This window comes from Vulpes vulpes, chromosome 1, assembly GCF_048418805.1.
Source record: "Vulpes vulpes isolate BD-2025 chromosome 1, VulVul3, whole genome shotgun sequence".
NCBI classification, from domain to species: Eukaryota; Metazoa; Chordata; class Mammalia; order Carnivora; family Canidae; genus Vulpes; species Vulpes vulpes.
In genome coordinates, this window is record NC_132780.1 from 96,527,918 (window position 1) to 96,547,677 (window position 19,760).

Genomic DNA, 19,760 nt, shown 5'->3' on the forward strand with positions numbered 1-19,760 from the left:
ATATCTGAAAACTTCTGGAAGGTATCAAAAGGACAGTCAAATCAGCCAATACTTGGTACAGATATCTGAGATCGAGCAGAAAGTTATGATCTAGAACTTTCCCCACTCTAAGGGAGCTGATAAGACAAAATTAGAGTTGAGAGCTACCAAGAAAAATAGAATTTGAGGACCCAAGACTCCAAGAAAAAAGGGAAAATCAGAGAAGTAGGAAGGAATGGAATGAAAATATTTAAGGTCCATATGTTTTCCACGATGTGCTAAAGTTGCTCTAATAAGGAAGGATGAATGTTGTAAGTTCTAGGGTAACTTCAAAACAAATAATAAAAGAAGTATAAATAACATACTTTAAAAAGTATATATATATAAATAATATAAATATATATATATATTTATAAATATATATATTTAATCTAAAAAAATGATAAGAGGAGAAAAAAAAACCCAAAGAGCTAACCAATAAAAAGAAAAAAAATGGTGTTATGCTAGATTTAAGGCCAAATAGAGTGGTAATTTTATTAAATATAAATAAATTAAATATTCTAATTCATGATAAAGAGTGTCAAAACAGCTATATACTGTTTAAAAGATAAGCCTTAGATAAAGGACAGAAAAAGGATGAAAAGATGAAAAAGATATGCCATTAAATAGTTAAGCAATGAAAACTGGTATATCTGTATTAGACAAAGACAAAAATGTTAAAGAAAAATTATTTCAAATAGAAGCTATAATTTGTAATGATATACTAGCAGTAAACAGTTAAATATATATATATATGCAATATATATACATATTTGTTAAGAAAGAACTTATATGTTCTCACCAAGAATAAAAAATAAATATATGAGATGATGGGCATGTTAATTACCTAGATGGAGGGAATACTCTCACAATGAATACATAGGTCAAATAACCATGATGTACACTCTTAAGTATCTTACAGTTTTGTCAATTATACCTCAATAAAGCTGTAATTTAAAAAATATATATTAAATGTGAAAAATATTCAAATATAAATAACATTGAAAACTTAAGAATAAATATGATTAAATATACCCAAGATTTCTACTAGCTTTACTGCTGAGAAACCTAAATAAATGGAGAGTTATACCATGTTATGAATTAAAGTCACTCAATCTGTGACTATCAATTCTCCCAAAGCTAATACTGTATTACATATTCAATGCAATTGCAATCAAAATACAAGAAGGCTTGCACTACCAGATATGAGGACTTGTTATCAAGCATGTGGTTTTGACAAAAAAAGGTAAATAAATTGACCAATAAAACAGGATAGTCCAGAAAAAGAGACATATAGACCCAGTTGATTTACAACAAAGATGCCACTTAATGTTTTTCAATAAATGGTGCAGTCAATTAGCTACTTATATGAGGAAAATATGAGTACTGACTGCTTTATTATATTACATAAAAATCAATTTACAATGAATTATAGATCTGACAAAGAAAGGTAAGACAATATATCCTAGCAAAAACACAGAGAATGCCTTGAGTATACTAAGATTTCTTAAGCAAGACATAGGCACTAACTATAAATGGAAAGGTTGAAAAAATAAACTTCATAAAAACTAAGGACTTGTTTATTTAAAGACATGATTAAAAGATAAATATCTCTAATTGAAATTCGATATAAAAAACATCTAATAAGGGATACTATACACATTAAGGAACATACCCAGAAAAAATAACTCCTACTACAATAAGTAAAAAAAAAAAAAAAAAAAAAAAAGGCAAGCCATTTTTTAAAATGGACAAAAGACCTGAAAAGGTATTTCACAAAAGAAGACACCCAAATGACTGACAATCATAGGAAAACGTGCTACCTCTATTAGTTATCGAGAAAATACAATTAAAACCACAATGTATACCACTACACACCCATCAGAATGACCGAAATCTTAAAAATAAATAATACCAGAAACTGGCCAGGATGTACAACCAGTAGTAGCTTACATTGCTGTCATTGTGATAAATCACATAATTTGGAAAACTTGTAAAGCTCAACGCACACCTACGTTAGGCACTAGCAATTCGACTCTGAGGTAAATGTCCAACATAAATGTGTATGTATATACACAATATATTATGTGTGCATATATATGTACACAATATATAAATTAAATGTGTTTGTATATGTATATACACACACACAAATAGACACACACGCATCAAAGGCATGTGGACAAATCAAAATAGTGTTAGTTGTAACAAGTATATAAAATGTCCATCAACAATACAGCAGCTAATTTATAATATATTCCTAGAATAGCATATCACAGAGATGAATGAGATATTGACATCTGCAACACATAGATGGTCATCCAACACAAACAAATATTGAATGGAAGAAGCCAGACAGAAGTGTAGAACACTAGTACACATGGATAGAAGCATGATAGTGCTTAGTCTTGGGGTATGAAAAGTAAATAATGACTGGGTAAGGACTCAAGGATGTCTTCTAGCTTGATCTGGATGTTGCTGTTGCTGTTTTTAATGGTTTTATTTATTTATTCATGACAGACACAGAGAATGGCAGAGACATAGGCAGAGGGAGAAGCAGGCTCCTCACAGGGAGCCGGATGTGGGACTTGATCCCAGGACCCCAGGATTACTACCTGAGCCAAAGGCAGATGCTAACCACTGAGCCACACAGGTGCCTGAATCTGGATGTTGGTTAACACAAATGAATTCACTTTGGGGTTGTTTTTTGTGTGTGTGCTTGGTTTTTGTTCTATCATCTATCTATCATCTATCTATCTATCTATCTATCTATCTATCTATCTATCATCTGTCATCTTTTAGTTTTTTTAAGTTCCATGCCTAGTGTGGAGCCCAACATGGGGCTTGAACTCACAACCTTGAGATCAAGACCTGAGCTGAGATCAAGAGTTGGGTGCTTAACCAACTGCATCACTCAGGTACTCCTGAATTTACTTTGTTGAGTCAATACTTATGATGTACATGTATTTTTGTATATGTGTATTATGCTTCTATTGAATTTTAATTTAAGTAGTGTGGGGAGACAAATATACTTTATTCATTGATGATGGCCATATGCTTTCATAGTACCTTTTTCCAGGGTAATTTGGTAATATCAACAGAATGATTTCATTTCTAGGATTTCTCATATGGACATATTCACTAGTAATAAAATAGAAAGAATAATAAATAACTTTCTGGGTATCCCTGGGTGGCGCAGCGGTTTGGCACCTGCCTTTGGCCCAGGGCGCGATCCTGGAGACCCAGGATCGAATCCCACATCGGGCTCCTGGTGCATGGAGCCTGCTTCTCCCTCTGCCTGTGTCTCTGCCTCTCTCTCTCTCTGTGTGACTATCATAAATAAATAAAAAAAAATAAAAAAAAATAACTTTCTGAAGTATTTCTGTGTCCTGTATTCCTTTAGGCACTTCAAGTGTATTGGTGTATTTCTCTATTAATTCCAATAAACCTTTGGAGAGGTGACGTTATCCTATTGTAGCAAGGTGTTAATAGCAGCATTCTTTTTAATAGTAAAAATTAGAAATGTAAATAATCCACAAATGAAATAAATAAATATTATCTCATTCATACAATAAAATAAATCACATAAATATGTATGGAAATAGGTTTATAATTTGCTAACAAAATAAACACTGAGGCTAAGATGATTACATTAGAGCTCATTTTGTTTTACAAACTTAAAGATAACATACATACACACATGTAGAAACAAACCTGGAAGGATACAAATTAAACTGCTGAATTTGGTTATCTCTGGCAGGTGGGACTTGAGAGGAGGACTTGTACTTTGTAGTTTACACATTTCTCTATTTATAGAATGTTTTACAATGAACATGTATTAGATTCATGATTAGAAAAAAGCCATTCTCCATCAAAAGTAATAATAATAATATCTTCATTTTGCCATTCTTGAGCTTAGTCACAACTCAAAGCAACATAAAAAAAAAAACAGCTCATCTTAAAAATCTATCTAATAAAAATTAAATGGAATCTATCTCAATACTCCTACATCAAAATCCTTCATATTTTCGTCAGCCAAATCTTAAGAATGATCTTTAAATCCTTTTCCTCTTAACACCAGATAACACCAAAATAGGTGTATTGTAATGAATATTTTTATACCCTCTTTATGAAAAATGCTTTTTTGTTTCTTGCCTCTTTGTTGGTGATACTGAATGGAAACTTCAATACACAAGGGTTAAAAGTAGACTTTGTGAAACCACGCAAGTGTTAAAACCATTAGTGGCAACCGCATTTGCTAAATACTGACATCTGAATGTGTGACAGATCAAGTGGAGCAGCTTGCAGGTATCTAATTCTAAATATGAAGGTATATGGAAAAAAAAAAAAAGAGGTCCTTGGCACCTAGGTCAATAGCACTTTTTCTGACAGAACTGTTATTTGTCAACTTTACCTAACTAAAAAGGAATGTTCTGGAGAGTTGGATTTCAAAATAAGTGGGCCAAACTGCAAGATGTAAACAGTGTGTTTATATGTGCACAAAGAATTTAGGGAACTCCATAGCCAGGAGAAATGCATTTTAAACCAAAGCATTAACCACCGCCTCCCCCTCTCATAACAGCCTTCTGATTACACAATTCATCAAGAAGATAGATTGCAAGTCCTTTAGTATTCATGCGTAAAAGTTGAAAAACTCTGGCAAGAAGGAGAAGTAAAAGAACAAGGAAAGAAAAATAAATGAAAACAAACAAGAGACTTGAAGGAACCGTGAGCATCCAAACCCTGGCATTAGATTTGGCAACAGGTGAATTTTCTTTGGAGGGCTTAATTTTGTAAGCTAAAGCTATTAAAACCTGACTTCCTGTTTCAAGTCTGGAAGGCATAATGCACAGGTCTCTTGCTCCAGCCCTCCCTGGGGACTGTACTTTATCCAACTCGTCCCACCCCATTCACTGACTCATATTTTAAGTGCAAAATCTACTGGCCAAGACCATTCTTTTTTTCTTGCCACATACTGTGTGGAAGTCTATGTCAATGTTAATCTGGCCTTCCTGGATAAGTATACATGGCTATACTAAATGCACAAACCTACAGTTCCTAAAAATGTCTCATGATACTTTTAAATCTCAGGGAAATGTTCAATACCCTTTTGCCTTACAACTCAGTTGAAAACAGGTTAATTGCCATTTGTTTATAAGACAGTTACTTACCACCTTTTATTTTCGTCTTACTCTTTCAAGATTTCTGACTCCAACAATCTTTGGACCACAATGGAATCAAGCCATCACATTTTCTTAATGGGTAGGTTCTCCTACTCTCTTAAAGAGCTCTTTCATACCTTCTCTGGTTTTTTTCTTCTTAAATCTTGATCTTCTATAGTCTCTGCCATCAGTCTGTGGGTTGTCTGTGACCCTGGATAATGCCAATCCTTCCACTTGTGCCCAGCCCCCAACCTTCTTGGCCAGATTTCCCTTCTCTTTCATTGCCCATTTTACTCCATTCTAAGCACTATAATTTAAAGACAAACATGCTAGTCCTCTCACCTTTCAAAACCTTCTCTTAATACCTCTTCAGGTCTTCAGGTACTAACTTACTTCTCTTCTCTCTGCGCCAAAACTCCCCCAAGTGTTGTATATTCTTACCGTCTCTAATCCACTCTTCCCATTCTCTCAATCTTGCGTCAAAGAGGACCTCACCCCCACACCACTCCAAGAAGCTGCTTGGGTCAAGGGCATCGAGAACCTCCACACTGCTAAATCTAATAGTCATTCCTTGATCTCAATTGGTCAGTTTTCAACATTTAACATACTCAATCACTACCTCCTCCTGGAAACACTTTTCTTACTTGACATCTGAGTCACAGCTACTCTTCTGGTTTTCCTCCTAACTGTCCACTTCTTCTCCATCTCTTTTCCTGGTTCCAGCACCTCTCCCAATGATCAGTTCTGCAGATTTAGTCAGTCATTGGTACTCCCCTCTGTGCTTACTTACTCTCTAGGTGATCTCACCCAGGTACATGGCTTTTATATCTTCTATTTGCTAAGCTCTCCTGGATTTATATTTCCTTTCCTGTCCTTGGACCTCCAGACTTAAATATCCAGCTACATACTTGACATCCACAGTGGGACAGCTAACAGATATCACAAATATAACTGGTACAAACTGAGATCCTCCCCACTCTACCCCCAGTCATTTCCACCTCAGTAAATGGCTATTCCATCCAACCACTGGCTCAGGCCAATAAATCTTGGAACCTTTCTTGGCTCCTTCTTTCTTTCATTGCCCCCTACCCCATGTTGAATCCATCTGAAAGCCCTGTTGACTCTGCTTTCTAAATATATGCAGAATCTGACCAGCATTTACTACTTTTGCTGCTACTACCCTGGTCCATACCACTCTGGTCGTCTTCTTCTTCTTCTTCTTCTTCTTCTTCTTCTTCTTCTTCTTCCTTCTTCTTCTTCTTCTCCTCCTCCTCCTCCTTCTTCCTCCTCCTCTTCATCCTCCTTCTTCTTTTTTTAAAAGATTTTATTCATTTATTTGGTGGGGGGGAGAGAGAGAGCATGAACAGGGGGAGGGGCAGAGGGAGAAGCAGACCCCTTTGCTGAGCAGGGAGCCTGATGCAGGGTTCAATCCTGGGACTCCAGGATCGTGACCTGAGCCAAAGGCAGACACTTAACTGACTGAGCCACCCAGTCACCCCCACTATGGCTTTCTTTAGGCTTATTGCAACCAAGACATACCTGGTCTTCCTATTTCCCCCTGTCCCTTCACTCACTATATTCTCAATACAGCTGACAGAATGATCTTTTTAAAAATGTTGGGTCATGTCACTGCTCTGTTCAAAATCTTGAAATGGCTCTTATGTCATTCAATATGAACATAACGAAAATCCTTATTATATAACCTCCAATAGCTTCCCTATCATGCCCCCTTCAACATCCAAGTTTCCTCTCTGACCTCACCTGCTACTATATTACCCTACTCTGGCTCTGTTCTGGCCACAAAAATCTAGAACAAGCCAGGTTCTCTCACCTCAGGACCTTTGCACTTGCTGTTATCTACTGCCAGGAATACCCTTTTTATCTAAGAAGAAACATGGCTTACTACCTCATCTCCTTGAAGTCTTCACTCAAGACCTTCCTTGAATCCCATAGTTGAAAGTCCTACTCTCCACATCTTCCTATCTCCTCTTCTCAGCTGTCCTCTACATTTATTGTCACATAACATTTTTTATAGCTTATATTCAATGTTAAGTTCCATGAAGACAAGGATATTTTCCCACTTTGTTCATTGTTGTATCTCCAGCACTTGAAACAATGCCTGGAACACAGTGTCTAACAAGTGAATCAAATGAATAAATGTGGTTCAGCTTAGTAACTGCCAGGAAATGAGCTAGTTGCTAGGTACAGTACTGTTTTACTGCTCTAACTGCATCGTGGTTTCTCTATAGTCAAAATTTCCCATTTGGATATCTCTGAAATCATTTTCATTCCAGAAAACATACCAAGTGAAGTGTTTTTAATTACCAGATTTGTTTCAGATGCTTGCTAGGATAAGGACTCTTGTTACCAAAACCTCATAGATTTGCCTATAGAGTAAAGCAAAACATCTTTTCTTTCCTTTTTTTTCTTTGTGTTTTCTTTCTTTCCCTTTTTTAATCCAGATAAAATTGGCATATAACATTATATTAGTTTCAGCTGTACAACAGATTGACTTGATATTTGCACATACTGCAAAATGATCACTACAATAAATGTAGACATCTATCACTATACACACTCGCAAATGTTCTTTCTTGTGATGAGAACTTTTAAGATTTACTCTCAGCAACTTTTAAATATACAATATAGTATTGTTAACTATAGCCATCATACAGTATTTTTATATCCCCAGGATTTATTTATAACAGGAAGGTTGTACCTTTTGACCATCTCCACCCATTTCACCTATCCCCCCTTCCTCCACCTCTGGCAATCACAAATCTGTTCTCTGTATCTATGTGTTTGGGTTTGTTTTATTTCATTTTGTTTTTTATTCAGATTCCACATATGAATGAGAGTACATGGTATTTGTCTTTCATTGTCTGACTTATTTCACTTAGTATAATGCCTCAAGGTCCATTCGTGTTGTCACAAATGGTAAGATTTCATCCTTTTATATGGCTGTATAATAACATTAAATATAATATATGTATAATAACATTATATATGTATGATAACTATATATATATATATATATATATATATATATATCACATTTTTATCCATTCATCCATTGATGGACATTAAGGTTGCTACCATGTCTTTCTTGGCTATTATAAATAATGCTGCAATGAACATGGGATGCACATATCTCTTCAAGTTACTTGTTTTCATTTCCTTCTGATAAATATCCAGAAGTGGAATTGCTAGATTGCATGGTAGCTTAGTTTTTAATTTTTTGAGGAGCCTCCACACCATTTTCCATAGTGGTTGTACCAACTTATATTCTACCAACAGTGCACAAGGGTTCCCTTTTCTCTACATCTTTGTCAACACTTGTTATTTCTTATCTTTTTGATAATTACCACTCTAACAAATATAAGGTGACATCTCATTGTAGTTTTGATTTGCATTTTCCTGATGATTAGAGATGTTGAGCACCTTTCCATGTACCTGTTGACCATTTGTATATCTTTGGAAAAATATTCTGATCCTCTACCCACTTGCTAATTGATTGTTCGGTTTTTGGTTTTAGTATTTTTCCTCTTAAGTTGTATGAGTTCTTTATATATTTTGAATATTAACCTCTTATCATATATATGGTTTTCAAATATCTTCTCCCATTTGGTAAGTTGCCCAGAGCATCTTTTCTTTTTAAAAGTATACTTCCTAAAAAGCAACAACAACAAAAATGTCTATAGAATCAACAAGCCTTCCATCTTCTTTAAAATTAAGTCTAAAAGGTACTGTATAAACAAACTCAATAACAATGCCATTTTCTTAATTTTTCAATGTGTATAACTTGAGTTTTTATCTGATTTTTGGCACCAAGATTCCTACATTCTATGAACTTCTTAGAAAAAAAAAAAACCCACATGGCATGTTTCCTTGGTGAGAGTTCATTACATCTCTACACTTGTTTGATTCACTTTTCAAAATTTAAAGGAAATCCATTTATAACAAAGGTGGAAGAAAGTAGAACTCAAAGCAAAGAATTATTTAATAAGCTACTTCTCTTTTTCTGATTCTGAAGTCCTGATGCTATAAGCAAAGCACTGTTAAAGCTAACTGCTATTGAAACAACAGACCACCTTGTGGCTACTACTGCTCTATGTTAACCAAAACTCTTCTTCCTCCTGAGCACACAGTTAGATGACATTGCCATTCCCCTTGCACTTAGGGCCGTGACTGGTTTCTGTTGCATGAGTCTACCCTATAGTTTAGGCTGAAGCATTAAGAAACCTCCCATGTGATCTTCTGTTACCTCATTTTCTGGCTGGCTGTGGAGAAGCCATTAGAAGACTCTGAAGTCCCAAAATGTTGGAGGAAGACTGGATTTTAATGACCACAAGATAAGCTGTTCGCTGGTCCACTCTGCATCAGATGTTAAGCCATTGAGATTTGGGAGTTTATTACAGTAATCACATTACTTATCTCAGCTAAAATACCATTAGAAATGGTGCTGTTCCCCAGAGGTAACTGGCACGTAGTCCTATCAAAGATATCTGGTAGGAGTGCATGTAAAATATGCATATTGCACAGTATCAAGAAAAGCTGCCTTTCATCTGTTTTACTCAATGACTACCACAGCATGGCAAAAGTAAATTAAGGTTTTCCAGAACTAAGGAATAAATTCCTTTTAAAAAAAAGTTATTTATTTACTTGAGAGAGAGAGAGGATGCACAAGTAAACAGAGAAGCAGGTAGAGGGAAAAGGAGACGCACAGAGAGGAAGAGGGAAAAGCAGGTTCCTCACTGAGCAGGGAGCCTGATGTGGGACTCGATCCCAGGACCCTAGGATCATAACCCGAGCTAATGGCAGATGCTTAACCAACTAGGCCACCCAGGCACCCCATCAAGTTCTTAAATATAAGTTTAAGTGACTTGCAATGCAATTGTTCAGTGAATAAGAACTTTTCCTCAATCTTTAAATCAAATTTAAGCTTAAACTATCCCCTTTTTATTTCCAATGAACCTCAAGTATAGGTAATAAATCTAGTAAGTACTTCTGAATCTTTCTTCATCAATCAGAAAAATCTTCCAAAGTTTTCTCTGAATGCTTACTACCACTCCATGACATATTTCCTCTTAAAACTATGAAATAAATCCATTCACACATATTTTTTTGGATGTCTATTATGTCTGAAGCACTGAGATAATCCTGTGAAGGAAGAAAAAGAAATGGAGCCTCCAAACCCTTCATAATTCAAATAGTACTTTTTTTTATATTGTCACATATATACCCGTGGTGATCAAGAAAGATCTTGGCTGTAGGATGTAGGTCAAGGTAGATGAGACAGAAACAGAATGATAAAGGAGGGGGGGGACAGAGGGATATGATAAGGTGAGTTATGACACGCTATTATTAACAAATGAAGGAATTAATCAGATATTCTGAGTTATAAAGGTTTCCACCCCCCACCCCTACCCCATCAATACAGGTATCATCCAGCTCTATGGCTCCTGAACACCTCAGCCTTAAAGTTTCTAGACAGGTATTAACTAGCTCAATGACTGTTGAATTAGACTCCAACCTGGAGTCCTTTGCACCAAGGCTGAGTTTACAGTATAAGGATCCTGGGAATAGTCCTATGAAGGAACCCAGGCTCAGGTATTCTTGGCAGACTGAAATGGAGCCCAAGTCTCTCATTTCTTACAACTTCCAACAGCACTAGATAGATCAAGGTTTACATCTGTAGTTCTATGGCTTATGAGCTGATGATGTTATTTATATGTCCCTACTTTAAGCTTCTAGTCTCCTCAGCTGTAAAATGTGAATATTAAAAGGACATGTCTCATTGGTTTATTACAAGAATCAAATGAGATGATATATGTAAAGGACACAGCAGCACCTGGCACATAGTAAGCACTCCAGAAATGGTAACTGTTTTATTATTTCAGTGCCTCATATACATAAGATCCAAGGTTCTAAGAGAAAAAGAAAAAAGTCTCTAATTTCATCTAATCCTTTCAACCAACCAGAAAATTAAAGACAAACCAAAAACTCCTTCATTATCTGAATGACCTAATTATAAACTAATCTAAAGAACGCTCTGAAAATACTTTTAAATAAATGAGATACTTTGAAGACTTAACAAAAAGCCTGCCTTCATAATTCCCCCAACTGCATGGTAGAGGTGAAATTATTTTCCCTCTGTTTTATGGTCATTAGCAAATTAACCTGACTCACTGAAAGAAGAGATTCTGGAGATTGCCTCAGGAGGCCTGAAATAAGTTCGTTGAACAAACAGCACATCATTTTAGCTAGAAATTAATTTTCAGTATACAACCAGCTTTCAGCTGCAGCAATGTCAGGAAGCCGGTGTGGTCTGTGCAGGGGTGGAGCAGCCAAGATAGTGTGAGGATGGGGGAGGGGTGGTGGCATTCAGAAGGCTCACAGCAATGGCTAATTATGTCATCATGGAAATAATTAGTCTTTGCCAACCAGAATGGCTCTTTCTGTACTTAGGAACTGATATCTGCCTTGCTTATATTGCCTCATATTCCACAAGGAATGGCTGATAACAAAGAGAGGTGAATTTAGAATTCTTGGTACTCACCTCTCATTTGCAAACTAATCCTGATCTTCCCCTTTACTCTTTCTAGCAGATCCTTATGTTATAAAGCCTATGAGATCCATCCCCATGGTTAAAGTATATCAATTTTAAAAAATAAATGGAAGTTTGAAATTATTGCTCTCAATTATTCACGTACAAAACTTGTTCTTTGTGAGTTATACCTGTCAGATTAGTAACCTGAGATAAAAGATTTCCTACATTCAATGGGTGTCCAGTTTTCCTGACACTGTACAGGCAGATAGTTCACTGAGAATACAGTTACATTTTCCTAGGTTCTAAATAAAGTTGAAAGGACAGACTCCTGTCAAACAAACCCCTTAAAACATATCAGCTATTTATTTCCTTGGGGCTCAGTTTCCTCCTCTGAAAAGTAAAGGAGTGGAAGTAGACGGTGTTTGAAGTTTCCAAAGGTAAAATTCTGAGATCTATTTATGAGCTGGTATCTTCCATTCTCAGTGGTTCATGGGGACTTCCAAAATAATCTAGTCAAAACTAATACAATGCTAGAATCCCCACTACGATGTCTGATCATCCCCATTGAAAGAAAATTTACTACCTCCTGAGGCAATCCAATCAAACTTCCAACAATTATTTTCACTGGAAGCTTCTTTCTTCTATTAAGTTGCAATCTATTTCTCTGAAATTTTCATGTATAGATCATGAAAACTGAATGTTGTAATCATACTTCTCTGTATCAGCTTTGATATCTATCTGTCATCTATCTAAATTTAACAATTTACTTATCTAGCCTTAAAGTATATGTATATGTATATGTATGCATATATAGTATAGTATGTGTATATATATGTGTGTGTGTGTATGTGTAATATAATCTTTGTATATTGCTATAGCTGAAGAGTTAGAAACATCACTTCTTAAGTTACAAGGTTTTGAACTACATTCTCTATACCTGTATGTTCTACATCCTCTCAACTTGTATGTTCTACTTCCTACATCCTACTTTTCAACAAGCATAACAACAATCATCAGATGTTCTGAAAAATATTCATGTTTATTACAACACAGAAAAAAACATCCATATAAGGACCTGCATTTTCATGTGGATTTTGTATAGATATGCTCTATGCATACGTAAGTGAATAAGTAAAAGGTATGTGGTATATACATATATTCATAAAGGATGATATTCAAATATCCAGAAAGCACTGTCAAAATGATTCAAGCATAGTATTACCACAACCACTTACTTATTTCTAATGTCTTTGAAACTTTATCACATTAAACATGTAAGGGAGCCCTTATGAGCCATGTTTTAAGCTAATGAGTTCTATTCAGTTAAACTCTAAATAATAACATATTCATTTTTGTTCAGTCTTACTTGCTACAGCTACAGTCATCCACAACATTCCAATAAATGCTGGAATCCAAATCCTTCTTGACATTAATCCTAAACTAATCACTTTTCTAGGAATTCGATTTATCTTATTGCTTCTATACTTTCAAATCAACATTATATTTCTTATGAAGTCAGAAAGAGCTAGACAACTTATTGAATATCTTGATTCTAGAAAGCCCAGATTGAGCACAGCAACATTCATAGTTAAACATGTAATGTATCTTTTTTCATATTATTAATAAAGTGAGGAGTTGCATTTGTACTCACAGATGGTACTGGAAACACACCTCAGCACTTCCGTATTTCAGAATAATTGTGATGGAGAAATTTAAAAGTATTTGTAAGTGCCTATGAGGTAAAAGGTACTGTCTAGGCAAAGCAAAAAAATAAACTTGTCTATGAACATTGTGTTTCAGTTGTCTCAGTAGTGAAATGGAATTAACACCACCAAAGTCTTGTGCCTGATAAGGTGTTTCCACCAGAGGAGAAAAAAACATAGGAAAGAATATTGACAACCCTAGAAAGCATCATATAGACATTAAGACATTGAATTAGTTGCCATTACTGTTGCTATCCATATAAGTACCATTCTTACTTGAATATTAACCTAAATGTCTGAATCTTATATATATATATATTTTTTTTTTTTTAATTCAAGCTAATATTTTCTGGAGGACAAATTTTCTCAAGACATTTTAAAACTTCCTGATTATTTTGCTTCTAGCCAAAAGTACTGCAAAAACAGCCACTCTTACAATTCTTTCACACCCCTGTTTCCAATCCTGGACAGACTCTCAAATACAAAAAAAGATGTGTTAAGATAGTCAGGGGAAAAGCTCAGTGGGTGCTACTGAAACTCTAAAACAAACTCTGGAACAAAAGTGATGGTAGCAATTTTTTGGCACTCAGTTTGCACTCCTTCCATCTATCGAGATGGCCAATCTGCCCTAATTTTTAGAGTTTTGATGATAAAACATTTTAATGGCCTAGCATGTTTTCCTTATATTTGTAATCCTGATTTTCAGCACTGAAATCCTCTATCTGCGTAAGACAATGGAACACATAGGAGCATTCATACCTTGTCAGACTTGGAAACTTTAAGGCTATTCATCTAACATTCAGTAACTCTAGTAATAGAAGCACTTGATAACAAGTGATATTTTATTTATTTCCACTAATACCCACCCCAAAAATAATTTACAAGAAGATCAGCAGAGTCTGGAAAGGGCATGAGGGCCATCTTGTTCTGATGGAATAATTTCAATGCTCAATGATTTCTCTCTAGTTTGCACTAAGATCTTGGGGTTATAAAGAAGTTTATGTCAACTGTCTTCAGCTAAAGAGAGAGGGCTTTATTAGATAGACAAAGGATAGATGAAGAATAATACCAGGGGGAAAAATAGAATTAATGGTAAAAAATACCCATAAACAAAATGGGAACTAATTTTGGTAGATTAATTTTAGGTGTTTGCATGATGTCATTCTTTTTAAAGGCCACTGGAAATCACTGAGTTGTTTAAAGAGAAAGGTTAGAAGGATTTAGGGGAACTAAAAACTTGCAGTTTCAAGGAAACATAAAGCATGCATCTACTCTAGTATGCCTTTAAGTGAAGAAAGGAAGAAAGCATGAGTGCTCTTCTAGTCATGGCAGCCAGGACTCCTATGCTTTATTTTTTTACCTAAAAGAAGAAAACAACAGTGAAACTAGAACCAGCAAGTTCAATTCCACAGGCCAAATCCTATAAATAGGTTAGACCCAGCTTTCTTACGGAAAGACATACAAAGTAAGAAAGGAAAAAAAAAAAAAAAAAGATTGGAACTGCTTTTCAAAGTTGTCTGAATTTAATGCCAAGTCCACAGGGTGGCTTGGTTTTAGGGGTCTTTTGTGAGTTGTGTGAAGCCCTACACAGTCACCAGTGGCCATGTTCATGATGCTAAGACATGATAGAAAAAGTTATTAAAAAGCACATACACTATGTTCTTTATAACAATGTTTACAACATACAACTTCAGTTATTACAAATTTCATAGTTGTAGTTTAGAGTTGCATATATTAATTCTCCATAAAGTCATACATAAAATGGCAGGATTAAACATATAAAACAGTTCATACTCTGCGTTTTGAATGCAGCTTTCAGTATGTTTTTCTGCATGTATCATAAGGACCATGGTTTAAAATAATCCAGTTTATTTTAGATTTGTGTCCCATATAGATATAAGGATACTGTAATAGGAAACACTTTAGGATTATGATTCAGAATTTTCTTCATTATCATAGCATCATTCATAATCCTCTTTAGTTTAGAATATACTCCAAGATAAAAATTTATGTTAGAGTAGTTTCCCTAATAGATCAACTCAGCCATAATTTTCATAAAGATGATGTATCTATTGAGATCAAGAGAAAAAGCTCAGAAGTCTCATGTTCTACATGCATTTGCCTTCTAGATTCACCTTTCAGCAAACACTTATTATCTACAATTGTGCCATGTGCTACACTGGACACAGAGATAAATAGGGAAATTGGCATGCATTAGTGGAAAAACCTAAAATAATTTATGTAGCATGCTTAGCTCATTGCCTGGCACAGATAAGCCCTCAGTAAGGTTAGCTACTGCAACAATGACAGCACCATGAAGACCCATATGAAAACATTCCAAAATTGCCGTGCTTTCTCTTTCCACAATGTATTGTGCTATTAATTTCACTTTCAATAGCAACAAGCTTTCTTCCTGCCAGGCAAACAGGACCAGACAAATGAACAAAAACATACAATACAATGAGTAACATGATTAGAACGGTAAAAATAAAGTATTATGGTCATTCAAAATAGGTTGTGGAAACGAGGAAAGATTACCTTCTCATGGGAGTTAATATTTGATCTGAGTTTTGAAAGATGGGAAGGGTTCAGTATGAGAGCTCAGCTAGATTACAGATTCCATAAAGGGAACTGTCAGGCAATGTAGTGGCTAATCTTTAAAGCCAGGCTAAGAGCTTTTTTTTTTTTTAAGATTATATTTACCAAGGAATAGAGAGTCAGTAAAAGTATTTGAACATGTAGTAACATATACATATACATGTCTACATACATGCATGTGTGTATGTGTGTGTGTGTGTGTGTGTGTGTATGTATAAATGTGCAACACTACACTACTCCAAAATACTTTTTTCCTTCCTTGTCTATAATTTACATTCTAGGAAATAATGGTCTGGCTTCGGGGAACAAGCTAGAAAAGCTGGAGGTGCACAGAGGCCTCTCTGAAGTCAGGGACTGCTTCCTAGTCTGTGGCTGGCTGAAGCACAGGCCTTGAGTGGGAGGCTATGTGACAACCTGGACCCAGTAGGTCTCTGGAGGTGATGTCTCCAGAAGTCTGGAGCAGACTTCACCTCCAGAGACCTATGAATACACTCAGAGCAGGACAGATGAAATCTTCCCAGATTCCAGGAGAGATGTCTGATTTGTTCTGGAGCTTTTGCACAGGACAAGTGTAGTAGAAGACTAAACTACTACCTGCTCCAAAGGCTGAGAGAGAGCCTGGTTTAGATCTAGAGGGATCTAATCTTTGGGAAGACAGAAATATTTCTTGTCTTCATCATAAAAGTCAGATGATTCTTTGCCTACTGCTTGGTATATTAGTTTCCTAGGACTGCTGTAACAAATTGGGTAAGTTAACACAGCAGAAATGTATTCTCTCAAAGTCCTGGAGGCTAGAAGTCCAAAATTAAGGTTTGGCAGAAACATGCTGTCTTTGAAGGCTTTGGGGAAAGAATCCTTCCTAGCTTTTTTTAACTTCTGGTGACTGCTGACAATCTTTTGTGTTCTTTGGCTTGTAGGTGCATCACTCCAATCTTTGCCTCTGCCTTCAAGTGGCCTTCTCTCCTGTGTGTGTCTTTGTCCAAATATCCCTCTTCTCATATGGATACCAGTCATCAGATTAGGGACCACACCAATCCAATGTGACTTCATCTTAACTTGATTATACCTGTAAAGACCTTATTTCCCAATAAAATCATATTCACAGATTCCAGAGATTGGGACTTCAACATATTATTTTGGGGAACACAATTCAACCCATAATAGTTGGCTTGTAGATCACTGAAGAGACTATAGTGTCTCCTACCACCACTTAATGGTGGTCTCTGATCCAGTGACCTGATAACTGAGGATTTACAGAGCCATAAGTGTTCATGATTCTGGGAGGTGGGGACACAAAACTGCACAAGTGCCTGGAAAAAAACAGCCTCCGACCTCCCTACACTTCTGATCTCCCCACTACAAACTGCCCAAGAGTCAAGTCTCAAGAAACAAGGAAGCTTTTATTAGAAGTGAGATCCACCTAAAGTGATGAAATTTAAGGCAACCCTATCCTGTTTTATAGCTCTGTTTACCTCAATCCCCACAGCAGCACCCCCCCCCAAGAGGTACACTCCCTTGCTACCTCTCATTGCTCAGATTCAGCTGAACAGTTTTCAAAAGCTTATGCAAGTACACAGGTATGAGACCTCTGGAGACCACATGACACTCACTTGTAAGAGGGGATGTGGCTAGGCTATCTATCCTGAGATAGCCAAAAGAAATGCACCAGAAGAAAGTGTTAAGACCATTACTGACCTGTGCATAGAAAGAAATGTTTGTCGACTTCTACTTTATGCTTTTGTTTGACAAACTCTTAAAAAGAGCAACTAAAACTCTGCATTTTTCTCTAAACTAAAAAAACCCATAAAAATTTTATTATTGCTTTTTAATTGTCAGCTCAGAATCAGAATCTTAACATGCTAGAGATTCAACATACAGGTGGAGAGGATTACAACAGACTTTAACTCTATCCTTAGGCTGTGCTTATATGTCCACCGACCCACAATGACTGCTATTGACAGCTGATGGGATTTATCATAATTATAATAAATTATTTAGTAACTTATAAAAACTGTTTCAAGTTTCCCTATCTTACTAAATGCTAAGTGACATGGATATTGGGCCTCTATCTATTTCACTTGCCTCTATAACCCTAGTGGTGCTCATTATATAGCAAGAGTTCAATGGATATTTGGGAAATGATTACAGGCCAAAAGGAAATGGAAATGAAGAACCAATAAGTCATTCTGCAGTTGTGGACTTGGTCATTACATGAATATGAATCAGATAGTACTACTGAGCTGGGAAACTGTTGACTTTAAAGGTGGACAGGCATAGAGTTCACTTGATCTATATCCCACAGAAAACTAAGATACCACATCCAATGTCCAGCACCAGTTTAGAACATATGCAGTTAAAAACTTGCTTTTATCTTGAATTCAAATCCAAATTTACTTTTAAAAGATAAAATCTATAGTCATATGAGTTTACAGAAACTTCTCAATTGACAAATAAATTACAAATATTAAAAATGAATCCATGCTACTGCAACCCATTATTTGTCCATCATTGTAAAGTATTAGCATGGATTTATTTTTAGTGGGTTTTTTTTTAGATTTTATTTATTTATTCATGAGAGACACGAGAGAGAGAGAGAGAGAGAGAGAGAGAGAGAGAGAGGCAGAGACACAAGCAGAGCCACAAGCAGGGTCCATGCAGGGAGCCCGATGTGGGACTCAATCCCAGGAATCCAGGATCATGCCCTAGGCCAAAGGCAGGCACTAAACTGCTGAGCCACCCAGGTGTCCCATTTTAGTTTTGTATTTTACCTGTACTTTCTAGTCCTTCCCTTAAATGGATTACCACATCTTCTAGTTCAGGGGTCTATACCAATATGGACATACTATTTTTTCATAACTTTATTCTTTAAAGTTATTGAATATGTGTGCTTTCACTATACAATTCTTTTAACTTTCCTGTATGTTTGAAATTTTCCATAACAATATTTTGAGAAAAATAATGTTAGGAAAGAAGAGTAAGTATGGGTCACTTATTGTCACTGATTATGCATTAATGAAACGACTAGATATTCACTTTTTAAACTTTTGCTTTCACATTTATTGGCATGTTTTACCACCTAATAGCTCTGTAAATCTTGGGCAGTAATTTCTCTGAGTTTCTTCTATAGCACAAGAATATGTCACATGCCCAAAGGTAGTGGGTTGTGTCAGATGATATCTTGGTATCATTTGATATAAATTCCTGATTAATGTTAATATATAGAAGTGGAGTATAAAACTCCAATTGCCTTAATTTGTTAATAGATAAAAGCTTGTGCATGTCTGTGTGAGTGTTGAACCATAAGAAATTGACATTTTTATACTCAGAAATTGTCAAACATCAGAAGTTTCCTATGATTCAACCTAATATGTACTAATATATGTAATACAATCTCTACCAGATATTCCAGATATTCTATTTATTCAACATGTACTTGGCACCCACTTTATGTCAGCAACAAGCTTTCTTGTACATCAGATACAAGGAGGAAGAGTACCTGCCCCAGAGGAGTATGTAGTACAGTCTCTTCCTCCCCAGGTATAGGATCTAACAGAAATGCTTATCATGTACCATGGAAACACAGAGAAGAGGCCACTAACTCTGACTGTGCTATTGAAAAGTACTTCACTGAAGACTTAATAGGAGTCTCTCAAAAAAAGGAAAGAAAGGTAAGGGCACTATGGCACCACTGTGAGATGGCATGAAGAAATGCATGGATCTTTCCTGTCA

At 35.8% G+C, this 19,760-nt stretch overlaps 1 long non-coding RNA gene across 3 annotated transcripts in view; it reads right to left on the reverse strand.

Moving 5' to 3' along the window:
- Window positions 1-19,760, reverse strand: part of LOC112912252 (uncharacterized) — a 77,620-nt gene that overhangs the window by 4,480 nt on the left and 53,380 nt on the right. The gene's annotated exons all lie outside the window — the stretch shown is intronic.